The sequence below is a fragment of the Ursus americanus genome, chromosome 35 (genome assembly GCF_024610735.1).
Source record: "Ursus americanus isolate L20-20 chromosome 35, mUrsAme1.1.p, whole genome shotgun sequence".
Taxonomy (NCBI): Eukaryota; Metazoa; Chordata; class Mammalia; order Carnivora; family Ursidae; genus Ursus; species Ursus americanus.
In genome coordinates, this window is record NC_142161.1 from 23761129 (window position 1) to 23774721 (window position 13593).

The window sequence follows — 13593 nt, forward strand, 5'->3', positions numbered from 1 at the left end:
AACAAAACTACTCACTGAATCATGCAAATGTCTCTCAATAGGCCATATGGAGCTGTTGTACCTCAGAATAATCTTCCGTGGAGAGCAAGGGAGAAGAATTCATTCTGTGGCTCCTTCAAATTTGTTTTCTCTCATTAGTCAAAATCTGCCCAAAGGCATTTAGTCCCTGTCCTTCCAGGCTGTGTTGCCTATGCCTCCTGAACAGCTGCTGAGGAATCCAGTCATAACCTTTAGCATGGCTTTTTATTTGGGTCTAGAATTTGTAGGAAGAGCCAAAGGCTCTAAGGGTGGGATCAGTCCCTAGTTGCCACTAGGTGCCGTGGTTGTTGGAGCTTCTGCTCCACTGGAGCAACTGGTGCTCTGTCAGAGCCTGGCCCTCACTCTGAGAAACCTTGAAATATCCAATGATCTTAAGAGATGAGGTCAGAACAGTTACAGTTGGAGCCCTCCATTGAGCAAATGCCTGAAGGATCGGGAGGCAGGTAAAGCTGTGTGACTCAGGGGTGGCATGTGAATTGGATTTGATAAAATCCACCCAGTGGACCACTCAGATTCTCTGTCACGGTCCTATGATATCCAAATCTTCTCTCAGGAAGGGGGATTTGCAAGTCCAATTATTCAAGGTGGTAAGTGTTTCCAATCTTTCTTAAAAGACTAAAGAAAATTAAAAGACTGAGCTGTAACTGTTGTTTGGGCCATAATTATTTCTTGCCACCTCCCTTTCCCAGCACTCATTCTAGAGCTTCTTCTTGTTGTTGTTGTTTTGTTTTGTTTTTACCTTTAGCCAGCACTTTGGCTGGTCCATGTCATTTGTATTGTTGAATTATCTGGAATATCATCTGGAGTTTCACTGACCCTTTCAAGGTTGAAAGTATAGAATACAATTGACTTGTCACAGTGGCTAGATGACCTTTCTGAAGAATGGTGTCATATAAGGGACTCAAAATCTGTCTCAGATGTTGGCATAGTCTTTATTCAGTAGGATCAATAGCTAGATCAACATAGAGGAAATCTATGGTATTAGTTCATCAGTAGCTGCCGTTTTTACAAATACAGTCCTTCCTTTTATGGGCCCACAATACAGTCACTGGAGTGGCTGATGAGAGTATCTGTCTGACATCCCCAGGACAGGTAATTTCAACTTTTCTGAAATATATCTTCTCTGGTTGGTTTTATATGAGTTATAGGATACACATATTATGCCCTCCTCTGTATAGAGATCCGTATACCTCTTCCCCAGACTTTCTTGTCCCCAATCTTTCAGTGCTGGTCCTCTCAGGTTTTTGACCCACTAGATAAGTCCCACTGCCCAGTAGTCAATATATGTCCACACTGCAGGCCAACTTGTCTTCCATACAGGTCTATAATCAAATGTACCACTCATAGCTATGACTTCTGGAAGGATTTCTCTTCACCATTCTCCTTCTGGACTACCCTTAAGGGCAGCAAACATCCATCCCCAGCTTCAGCCAACATATTACATGGACACATCTATGATTCAGGCCCAAGGGTTAATTGGTTATGAGAAACACTGAAAAGGCTGTAAGTGTGAATTGAAGAAGAGGTAGGTGAACTGGTGTACCTTTGAGCCCATTTATAAGTAAATAGTTTTCAGCATATCCTGGGTTTTTCTACTGTGTCCACTCAGTTTTGTTACTGGCTGAATCTTTAATGTCAAGCTGATAATTAGTTTCACTGGTCTCAAGATCATTTAGTGCCCTATGGTCATTCTCTACTAGGGCGCGATAAAAGCACATCAAGAGTTGATTATTCAAATGGAGAACTATTCTCTACCATGAAGCAAGGACATGATCTTGCTCCAATAACCCTAGGGATTTACATAATGATATCTAAATTTGATAATCTAAAATGTGACTATTTTATTATTAGAATTTAATTCATTTCCATTTTCCATATATTATTGTGATAAAAATGTTAAAACATATTTCCATGGTTTTTAACACAAGAGATTCTATTATAAATATTTCAGCAAATTAAAAAAAATACTTTTGTGATTTACAGTAACACATATGCATGCGCTCATAAATAATTTATTAAGTATTTCTATATTTTTTGGAATTTTGTCTGTAGGATATTTAACTTTAGTCAACAGTTAAGTATAGTGTGGAGAAGGGAACCCTGGACAGAAAGTTGAAAATATGGGTATATTTTTGTTTTCTCTACTTCCTTGTTGAATGCCCTTAGACCTTAGGCTGTATTTCACATACCTAAACCCCATTAATTTATTAATTTGAATAATTTCTGAACACCAGAAGACCAAAGGGATATTTTCTTTTATCCTATTTCTGTCCCATAATTTAGAACCTTTTTTTAAAAATTCTCAACCCTGTACCCCCAAACTCAAATGTTTTGGTTAATGAATATGATGATTCACAAGATTAAAATATTTGGCTTCAACCAGTAAGATTATCATAACTACATATAAATGCATCAAAAAACTAATTGTTCTTGTGTATGAACTGAAGCGATTCTGGACGACAGTTGGGTATTGAGATTAACTAGAGAGGGGATCTTTTAATTGAATGATATATGGTGACGTATTGTTCTGTTGCAGTGCATTGGCATAAACTGTAACTTGAGAATGTTCTACGTATTAATATTTTTTTCAGTGGTTAAAAATTTAATAGAAAAATATCTATGTCTTTTGGTTATACTTACTATCCTTATCTACCTACCCATTGCTCAACCTTATGGAAAGTAAAAAGAACAAAATTATTTTCATGTAATGTTTACTTTCTCGTGAGGCTTATATTTATATTTTAACTCATTTTTACTTAAGATGAAATAAGCCAATTATTTCCCTACATTAAATTAAAAAACTAATTTTGGTTTTGATTGTTTTCTTTGTAATTGCCATTCCTTGAATTAACTTCGCTCCCTAGTTTGTTGAAATATTTTGAGCTTTGTAATACCTTATATGTGGTTATTTAAACTTTTTATTAATTTTTTATTTTGAAATAATTTCAAACTTACAAACATGCAAAAACAGTACAGAAAACCCCAGTATATCCTTTACTCAGATTCATTAATTTTTAAATATTTTGGCATATTTGCTTTATCACTGTGTCTTTACCCCTTTTTATTTCTAATAACATTTTTGTGTGTATTTCTTTTAAAGTCATAATACAGTTATGAAGTTGAGGAAATTCAATGTTGATACAATACTTTAGTTGAAAATCCATATCTCAGTTCTATCAGCTGCCCAATATTGTCCTTTTATATATTTTTTTGTATTACAGGATTCTCTCCATCATCATGTACTACATTTAGCTGTCATGTTCCTTTACTGTTTTTGAATCTAGTGTTATGCTTTAGTCTTTTTATGATATTGACATTTGTGAAGAATACAGCTCAGTTTTAAAAATAAAATATTTCTTATTTTGGGTCTTTTTGTTTTCTCATCAAAATCCTCCCTTAGGTATGGAATCCGTTAGTGATTCTTGACCAAACAATTTTTATTATGATGGTGGCAAAATGAGTCTTCTAGCTCTATCGCTTATACTAAAAGAGCCACAAAATGCTCCAAAGGGCCAAATAAGGGATAATACCTGCATAAAATATATTAGTGCATACTGGAATATAACCCATTGAATAAAGAAATTATTAGCCAATAGTCCTTTATCTACATAAGGATACCCAGTTATTCCCATACCATGTATTGAAAGAGGAAAAAAAAAAACAAAAAAAAAACAACCCACTATTCTTTACCCAATTAGAGGAGGTCATCAAGAGGACATGACCGCCAGTTGACCCGGCAGCCAGATGCAGCAATTGGAGGCTCCTGTCCTTGGAATGTAGGTTCCGCCCAACATTCCCATAGTCTGAGCAATTTCGGTGACCGGAGGAATCTTGAGAGAGTAGTATGTTCTTGAGGCTCTCTGGAAGTATACGTGATTGAACCCCATTAAGACCTCTATATAAACTTTTAAGATTCTGGCGGGCAGGTCCGGAGATCTGTTTGTCTTGCGGCTGCTGAAGACAAGCCTCGTAAGTAAATTCCCCTGCTTATTCATTAAACCTGCCACCTGCCACTCTGGAGCGGTCTGCCTTTCCTGATAGATTTCTCCTTGCCCTCTGTGTATGGGGGCCAGTTTCACATTTCAGCTGGGGAAACTCCCGAAGGTGCAAACCAGCAATTGGGGTTTCAAATTTCACCTGGCGAAACTCCCGAAGGTGCAAACCAGCAATTGGCTAGCTAGCCAGGAGACGGAAGGAATGGGTCTTGGGAAGAAGGCATTTGCTGGGGAAAACCCGAGTTGGCTCTTGATCTCAGTGTGGGGAGAGGTGGCCTGTCTGTGAGATGCTTGTGGACTGCCACGTGAGTATGGGGATACCCCCCAAATGCCCCTTGCATTAAGGTATTTGTTTGAGAAACTGTGTATTGTGTGCTGAGGCACAGACGGGAATACATGTCTGCCACAGCGGGCTGGCTACTACTGTGGGCATTTCGGCTGCCACCGATGCCCAACTAGAGGCTGAAGTCCCAGTCAGAAAGCTGGTTGAATAGATTTGGTTAGAGAAGGACGTGCAGTTGTCCACTATTGTGCCAGCTTCAGAGCTGGCAGACAGATGGGGCAGCAGGATGATAAGGTGGAAATCTGATGGGGAGCAGGATGATAAGGTGGAGAGCTGATGGGGAGCAGGATGATAAGGTGGAGAGCTGATGGGGAGCAGGATGATAAGGTGGAGATCTGATGGGGAGCAGGATGATAAGGTGGAGATCTGATGGGGAGCAGGATGATAAGGTGGAGATCTGATGGGGAGCAGGATGATAAGGTGGAGATCTGATGGGGAGCAGGATGATAAGGTGGAGAGCTGATGGGGCAGCAGGATGATAAGGTGGAGATCTGACGGGGAGCAGGATGATAAGGTGGAGATCTGACGGGGAGCAGGATGATAAGGTGGAGATCTGACGGGGAGCAGGATGATAAGGTGGAAATCTGATGGGGAGCAGGATGATAAGGTGGAGAGCTGATGGGGCAGCAGGATGATAAGGTGGAGAGCTGATGGGGCAGCAGGATGATAAGGTGGAGATCTGACGGGGAGCAGGATGATAAGGTGGAGATCTGACGGGGAGCAGGATGATAAGGTGGAGATCTGACGGGGAGCAGGATGATAAGGTGGAGATCTGACGGGGAGCAGGATGATAAGGTGGAGATCTGATGGGGAGCAGGATGATAAGGTGGAGATCTGATGGGGAGCAGGATGATAAGGTGGAGATCTGACGGGGAGCAGGATGATAAGGTGGAGATCTGATGGGGAGCAGGATGATAAGGTGGAGATCTGATGGGGCAGCAGGATGATAAGGTGGAGAGCTGATGGGGCAGCAGGATGATAAGGTGGAGATCTGACGGGGAGCAGGATGATAAGGTGGAGATCTGATGGGGAGCAGGATGATAAGGTGGAGATCTGATGGGGAGCAGGATGATAAGGTGGAGAGCTGATGGGGCAGCAGGATGATAAGGTGGAGATCTGACGGGGAGCAGGATGATAAGGTGGAGATCTGACGGGGAGCAGGATGATAAGGTGGAGAGCTGATGGGGCAGCAGGATGATAAGGTGGAGATCTGACGGGGAGCAGGATGATAAGGTGGAGATCTGACGGGGAGCAGGATGATAAGGTGGAGAGCTGACGGGGAGCAGGATGATAAGGTGGAGATCTGACGGGGAGCAGGATGATAAGGTGGAGATCTGACGGGGAGCAGGATGATAAGGTGGAGATCTGACGGGGAGCAGGATGATAAGGTGGAGATCTGACGGGGAGCAGGATGATAAGGTGGAGATCTGACGGGGAGCAGGATGATAAGGTGGAGATCTGACGGGGAGCAGGATGATAAGGTGGAGATCTGACGGGGAGCAGGATGATAAGGTGGAGATCTGACGGGGAGCAGGATGATAAGGTGGAGATCTGACGGGGAGCAGGATGATAAGGTGGAGATCTGACGGGGATCAGGATGATAAGGTGGAGATCTGACGGGGAGCAGGATGATAAGGTGGAGATCTGATGGGGCAGCAGGATGATAAGGTGGAGATCTGATGGGGCAGCAGGATGATAAGGTGGAGATCTGATGGGGAGCAGGATGATAAGGTGGAGATCTGATGGGGCAGCAGGATGATAAGGTGGAGATCTTAGTGTGCCATTTTGCAGAGCTGTAGCAAACAAATTGCTGTGAATTACATGTCAAGCACCATGACAAAGCCTGACTGGGAGACTACATGGTGGAATCGCTGGGAAAGCGAGGAGAGCAAAGGGGAGGCTATTATAGCAATTGACAATGAAATGGAAGAAGCATCTCATGCTTTCTGACCCCTAATACAAAAGAAACTTAAATAGTAATGACCCTGGGGGCGCCTGGGTGGCTGAGTCAGTTAAGCAGCTGACTCCTGATTTTGGTTCAGGTGATGATCTCAGGGTTCTGAGATCAAGCCCTACGCTGGGCCGCCCACTCAGAGGGGAGTCTGCTTTAGATTCTCTCTTTTCCTCTCCCTCTGCCCCCACCCTCTTAAACAAACAAACAAACAAACAAACAAATAAATCTTTTAATGGGGTGCATGGGTGCTTCGTTGGTTAAGCATCTGGGGCTCAGATCATGATCTCAGGGAACTAGGATCAAGCCCCACGACAGGCTCCCTGCTCATCCAGGAGCCTGCTTCTCCCTTTCCCTATGTCCCTCCCCGGCTTCTTCTCTCTCTCACACACTCTCTCAAGAAAATAAATAAAACCTTTAAAAAAAATAGTAATTCCACTAGACTTCTGGTAATAGCTGGTGCCCTAGCCTGGTTATGAGCCCTAGCAACCGACCCTTCAGTAGATACAGCAGACTGGGTGCGTAGAAACACCCTGGTGGGATGACATATTGCCAAGAATGCTGGCTTGCTCTTGAAATGGAGTGACTGAATTAGCACAATAATAGCATGTCCTGGGTGTTCTAAACAATGCCCAACGCAACTGCTACAGAGTCTGGGGCCATCCAACTAGGTAACAATTCTTAACTAGTCAGAGCTTGGCAAATGGGTTATATTGGCCTTATCCCTCAAAATGAGAGTTCTAAATATGCCTTGGATTGTGTGGACACCTCACCTGGCCTAACCCTTGCTTTCCCCTGTCACTATGCAATCAAGGCTGCCACCATTAGGGGCTTAGAAAAGCAGAGGGCCTTATACCAATACCCTCCTCACATGAACAGTGATCAAGGGTCACACTGCAAAGGTCATGATGTGCAAAACCCGTTAAAAGAACATGACATTGAATGGAGGTTCTATCACCACTATAACCCGTAAGTAGTAGAGTCAGTAGAAAGGAAGAATGCAATATTAAAGCAGCAGATTAAATTACTAACAAGTAAAACCACTTGGGCCTGGTGGAATACAGTAATGTCCCAGGCTTTAATACATTTGAATAGTCAACCAAGAGGGCCTATTTCTCCATAGGCCACACTGAGGACCCCTTTAAGACAGTCAGCACTGTAAAGGTATGGAAGTTGCAAGAAACAGCCACTGTACCAGCTCTCACAATGGATCAATGTGCTATGCTTCTGAGAACACCAAGCCCCATCATGCCTGGAAAAGACATTATCTAACTGGAATTTGCAGTTAGATGTTCCAGCGGGATGGGTGAATTATTTTGTACTCCTGGCTAAAGGGAAACTACTCAGTCTCCACTGGGGTGCTGTTGTCCTGCTGAAAGCCAGACCTGTTGAAATGCACTCTACCTGGATTGGAACACACACCATGGGGGGAAGTCATTTTAGTGGTTTTTTTAGTGGTTGCTCTAAGGATTACAATAGGTGTTTTCAATTTATCACAGTATATTCCAAGGAAATACATATTTACTTTCATTAAAATATAAAAACTTGGCATTGATATAGTTTCATTTCCTCTTCCTGTTTTATTTTGATATGTATTACATGTATGTATAATATAAACCCTAGAATATAATTATACAAAATTTGCTTTAAAGTCATTAATTTTAAAGAAAGTAAAAGGAGAAAAGAATATACATATGCTTTTATATTAACATCCATATTTAGTATTTGCAATGACTTTATTCCTTCCCGTGGATCCAAGCTTCCTTTTGCTGCCTTTTTTTTTTTTTTTTGCAGTCTCAAGGACTTGCGCCAGCATTTTTTCCCCAGTGTTTAATCAAATTCCAGTTAGTTAACATATAGTGTAATATTAGTTTCAGGTGTACAATTTAATGACTCAGCACTTCCATACAACAACTGGTGCTTATCGTGACAAGTGCACTTCTTAATCCCTATCACCTGTTTAACTTACCCCCTCCACCAGGTAGCCATCAGTTTGCTCTCTATAGTTACAAGTCTGTTTCTTGGTTTGCCTCTCTCTTTCTCAATCTCTTTTTTCCTCTATGCTCATTTGTTTCGTTTCTTAAATTCCACATATGAGTGAAATCATGGTATTTGTCTTTCTCTGACTGACTTATTTAACTTAGCATAATGATCTCTAGCTCCATCCATGTCATTGCAAATGGCAAGATTTCATCTTTTTTTATGGCTGAGTAATATTCCTCTGAGTGTGTGTGTGTGTGTGTGTGTGTGTGTGTGTGTACCACCTTTTCTTTATCCATTCATCAGTCGATGGACACTTGGGCTGTTTCCATAGTTCGGCTATTGTAGTTAATTGCAGTAGCATTTCTTTGTAGCAGATATGGTAGTAACAAATTTAGGTTTTCTTTAGAAATATAGAAATGTCTTTTTTTATAACTTAATTTTTGAAAAATAGTTTTGCTGGACTTAAAATTCCTACTCCCAAGTTAATCTTTTTTTCCTTTTAACAGCTTTGAATATGCCATTCTTCTGGCTTCCATTATTTCTGGTGGAATTTCAGCCATTAATAATATTCATTGCCCTATATGCTTTGTATTAATTTTCTCTTGCTCTTGTTAATGTTACATCTTGGCTTTTAGTAGTTTAATTGCGATGAGTCCGTATGTGATTTCCTTTGTAACAATCCTGTAATTGCCTATGTGAGTTTTGTTAAATTTCTTGGATCTGTAAGTTACTGTTTTATAACAAATTTGGGATGATTTGGCCATTGTTTCCTCAAGTATTTTTCTTTTTTTTAAACATTTTTTTTAAAGATTTTATTTCTTCGGGAGCGAGTCCATGCCCGCACGTGCGTGTGGCTGTGCGCACGTGCGTGTGGCTGTGCGCACGTGCGTGTGGCTGTGCGCACGTGCGTGTGGCTGTGCGCACGTGCGTGTGGCTGTGCGCACGTGCGTGTGGCTGTGCGCACGTGCGTGTGGCTGTGCGCCCGCGCACGTGCGTCAGCCAGAGGGAGGGGCAGCAGGAGAGGAGAAGCAGGCTTCCTGCTGAGCAGAGAGCTCCGCCTGAGGCTCCATTCCAGGATCCTGAGCTCATCAACTGAGCCCAGAGACAGATGTTTAAGGGGCCGAGCCACCCAGGTGCTGCTCCTCGAGTATTTTTCTTCTCCTTTCTCTTTTTCTCATCCTCTGGGTTTGTACTTTCACATAGTGTGCAATGCTGGGTATTGTGCTATGCATCTCTCAGATTTTTTTATTTTACTTCCATCTTTTTCTTGAGTTTTTGATGTTAGATGGTTACTATTAGTCTACTTTGAAGTTCAATGATTCTTTCTCTGACAGCTCAAATTTGCTGTTAACTCCATTAGAGAATTTTTATTGTTTTTCAATTCTAGAATTTCCCTTTGACTTCTTTCAACAGTTTCTACTTCTCTGATGAGATTTGTTCACTAATTCTTAGCACATAATCCTGTAATTCTTCGTTTTCCTTTAAGTTTTGAACCTATGCTTGAAAGATGTTTTGAAGTCTGTTAACTCCAAAAACACTCAGACATTCAGAGTTCTTCTTGTCGGCTTCTTTTTCTTCCCCAATTCTTGGCAATTCTGTATTTCTTTGCACATTTAATCATTGGAAAAGGGACAATGTAGACAACTTCTGATCCTGTTTTGTTTTTCTGCGTATTTCTGCATTTTCATTTATTTACTTGTTTTATTTAATTATTTAAAGATTTTATTTATTCATTTGAGAGAGAGAGAGAGAGCACAAGCAGAGGGAGAGGGAGAAGCCCCCAGCTTAGCAGGGAGCCTGACACGGGGCTCAATCCCAGGACCCTGAGATCATGATCTGAGCCGAAGGCAGATTCTCAACCATATGAGCCACCCAGGCAGCGTTATTTATTTGTTTAGTGGAAAATTTTCTGGGCTAACACTGAAATCTGTCTCTCTGTGGTATGCCATATCTATGCTTTACTTTTCTTTTTTAAAAGAGGTTTTTCCTGCTAAAGTCAGACAAAAGTTTAAGTATGATTAGGCTCAGATACCTCAAACAATGAAGGCTTCCACCTTATGCTGACTGACTTGTGTATATGACTTGAGGAACACATTCAAGGAGACAGAAAATTCCAGGTCTGGGGAGTCTAGGGTCTCCTCAGGTATATGTAGTTTACTCAGCCTTCCAGCAAGGGTGGGTTGTGTGATAAGTTCATTTTCTCAGTCATTTTCCATGTCTCTCATTTCCACAATCTTCCTCTTAAAATACCGGGAGCTCTGATGGTTACCTCAGAAAATACTGTCTTTGGCTGATACAGCTTTAAGTGAGGGTGGGATTATAATGCCCTCAGGCAAGAATACCACAAAATTAGTGTGCTCACACAACACAAACAATTTATCTTGAATGAACACTTCTGAAGTTGTTATCTGAACTTAGTTTTTCTTTTTTTTAGTGCCTGAAATGGTGATTTTTAAGTAATATTTTGCAATTTTACACTTGTTTTCTGCAGAGAGGACAGCAGTATTTCCTTGTGACATCTCATACTGGAAGTAGAGTACATGTGTTTCAACTTGTTAGGTAAGAAAATTATGCATGCTTTCTTATTTCTTCTTTCTTACAAGTGTAAGTGTGGGTGTGCGTATTTGTCTGGACTTTGCTTTTTTCACCTCATATATCCTTGAACTCCTTCCACATTCATGTCTATAGCTGTTCCTTGTTTTTTTTTTTTTTTTAACTGCAAAGAATTTCTTTATGCTCATGTACCATAGTTAATTCAAGTGACGTTCTATATTGAAACATTTAGTGCTATCCAACGTTGTTTGATAACAATTAATCCTATAATATATAATCCATGCATATGTATTTTTTTATTATTGTGGTGATAACTTCAAGGTAAATTCCTAGAAATGGAATTTCAGTGAAGAAGGAAAAATAGCATGTAGTTTTGTTAGTTATTGCCGGATTTGTCCATAATCCTTGTACTTTTTTTGCCTTCTGACAGCAGTGTATGAGAGTACTTGTTTCTCTGTAGCTAAACTTTTGACTTTGGGCCAAGCTGATATATGAGGAATTTTACTGTAGTATACTTTTTATTTTTGTTTCCTTTACCATAAGTTTACATCATTCGTATATTTAATTTTATATTTTATTTTTAATTGTCTGTTTATGTCTTTGGCACTTTCTTTTTTAAAAAAAATAGGATTTGTCTGAGACAAGCTTATTGAGATATAATTTAAATGCAATAAAATTCACCCTTTTAGGTGTACAATTGTGATGAGTTCTGACGATATATATACAGTCATGCATCTACCCCCACAATCAAGACCTAGACTATTCCATTACTAAAAAATCACCTGTGACCCTTTGCAGTCAATTCCCCATTTGAGTCTTCTTTAGTTCCTCTGAGCAAAGTTTTATAGTTTTCAGTCTATAATTATTGAACATATTTTTGTCAACTCAATTTATAAGTATTTCGTATTATTAATGCAGCATATATGGTGTATGGTATTGTTTCTATAATTTTAATTTCTGATTGTCCTTTGCCAGTATAAAGATATGCACTTAAATTTTATATACATTTTAGCCAATAATTTTGCTAAACTCACAAGTTCTGGTAGCTTTTAAATAGATTCAGTGGAATTTTCTATGTAAATGATTATGTTGTCTGTGAATACAAGTTTTATTTCCTCCTAAGCAAATATTGTACTTTACTGCTACTATTACAACTACTACTGTTACTACTGTCATCATCACCATCCCATTATCCTATTTGTCTTCTTGCATTGGCTTGAACGAGGGTTGCCAAACTTTTCTGTAAAGATAACAATTATTTTTGGCTTTCTGGGGTTTATAGTCCTTGGCACAAGCTACTCAGTGCTGCTGTTATAGTGGGGAAAATGCCACAACCAATATGAAAACAAGAGGGCTGAATTTGGCCAATGGGCTTTGTTTTTCAGATCTCTTTCTTTTCTTTCTCTCTGTGTTTTATTTTGGAGAGTTTCTATTGCTGTCTTCACATTCTCTAATCTCATTTGCAAGTCTAACCTATTGTTAATTCCATCCAGTGTGTTTTTTTATTTTCACCTCAAGGTATTTGGGGACTTTTTTATATCATCCATGTCTCTACTTAAAATGTCCAGTTTTTTCCTCCAGTCTTTTGAATATAACTGTTTCCATGTCTACCCATTCTATCATCTGTTTCATTTTTTGGGTCAGTTTTAATGAATTGATTTTTTTTTTCCCTCATTTTGGGTTATATTTTCATTTAGTATTTTGGGTTGTACTTTTTTGCGTTCCTGGTGATTTTTTAAATTAGATTCTGGACAATTGTAAATGTTGTCTTCTTATGTGTATGGCAATTTTGTTTTCCTATAAATATCCTTGAATGGTTTTTGTGGAACATGATAAAATTACCTGGAAAGAGTAATGAGTTTGATCCTACTTTTTGTTACGTGGGACCAAAGCTGTGTTTAGACATGGATTAATCTTTCTCTACCACTGAGGCAAGAGTCTTCTTAGTATCTTAGTTGTTATCCCATTAATTACACATTTTTTTCCCCACTCAGGCTGGTGAGCACAAAAATTTTTCTAAGCCTTATGGGAACTCTATTTCTTATAATCTTTCTAGTGATTCTTTCCAAGACCTCACTCTCCTCGCACAAATGAGCTGATCAGTATTCAACTGAATGTTGACGGGGATGCTCTTGAGAGCTGTGGCATTTTCTCTGTGTTCAGCTCTCTTCTCTCTAGTGCTCTGCCTTGTGAAATTGCCCGGTGAAGCTGTCTTGGTTTCCTTAGACCCTAGCTCCATTTCTTCAACCCAGAGGAACCACTGTGCTTTGCCTAGGTTCTTCCTCCACCACTCGTCTCCAGACTGTTTCTCTAGGATGTTACCCAGTTACCTAGAACAATCATGGGTTCACTTCATTGATTCCAGTCTCTCAGTGACTGTTGTCCTTCAGTGTCGCATATCTTTTTGTCCAGTGTCTTCAATGTCATTGTGTCGTATGTTTTGCCGCAGTTGTTTCAGATGACAGGATAAATCTGATCGTTCTTACTCCATTTTGGCTAGAAGCTGTAGTCCTTATTTCCTCAATTAAAAAAAAAATGGCCTTGATTTTTATATGTCATGCGTTTTTTCTTTTGTTTGTGATATATTTTGCAAACATTTTCTCCCAGTTTTTTAATTTATATTTGATTTTAAGGTATTTTTAGCAATGTAGAAGTGTATACTTGTAAGTTGCTAGTCACATTTATCAATTTATTCATTTGTTACTTCTGCATTTTGTTTTATAGTCTGA

At 39.9% G+C, this 13593-nt stretch overlaps 1 long non-coding RNA gene across 1 annotated transcript in view; it reads left to right on the forward strand.

Annotated features, from left to right (window-relative positions):
• The first annotated feature begins 3662 nt into the window (after positions 1-3662).
• Positions 3663-13593, forward strand: part of LOC123793475 (uncharacterized) — a 185941-nt gene continuing 176010 nt past the window's right edge. Inside the window, exons 1-2 of the long non-coding RNA XR_006780005.2 lie at positions 3663-4008; positions 10803-10870. This is a non-coding gene — a long non-coding RNA (uncharacterized LOC123793475). The remainder of the gene's footprint in view (positions 4009-10802; positions 10871-13593) is intronic.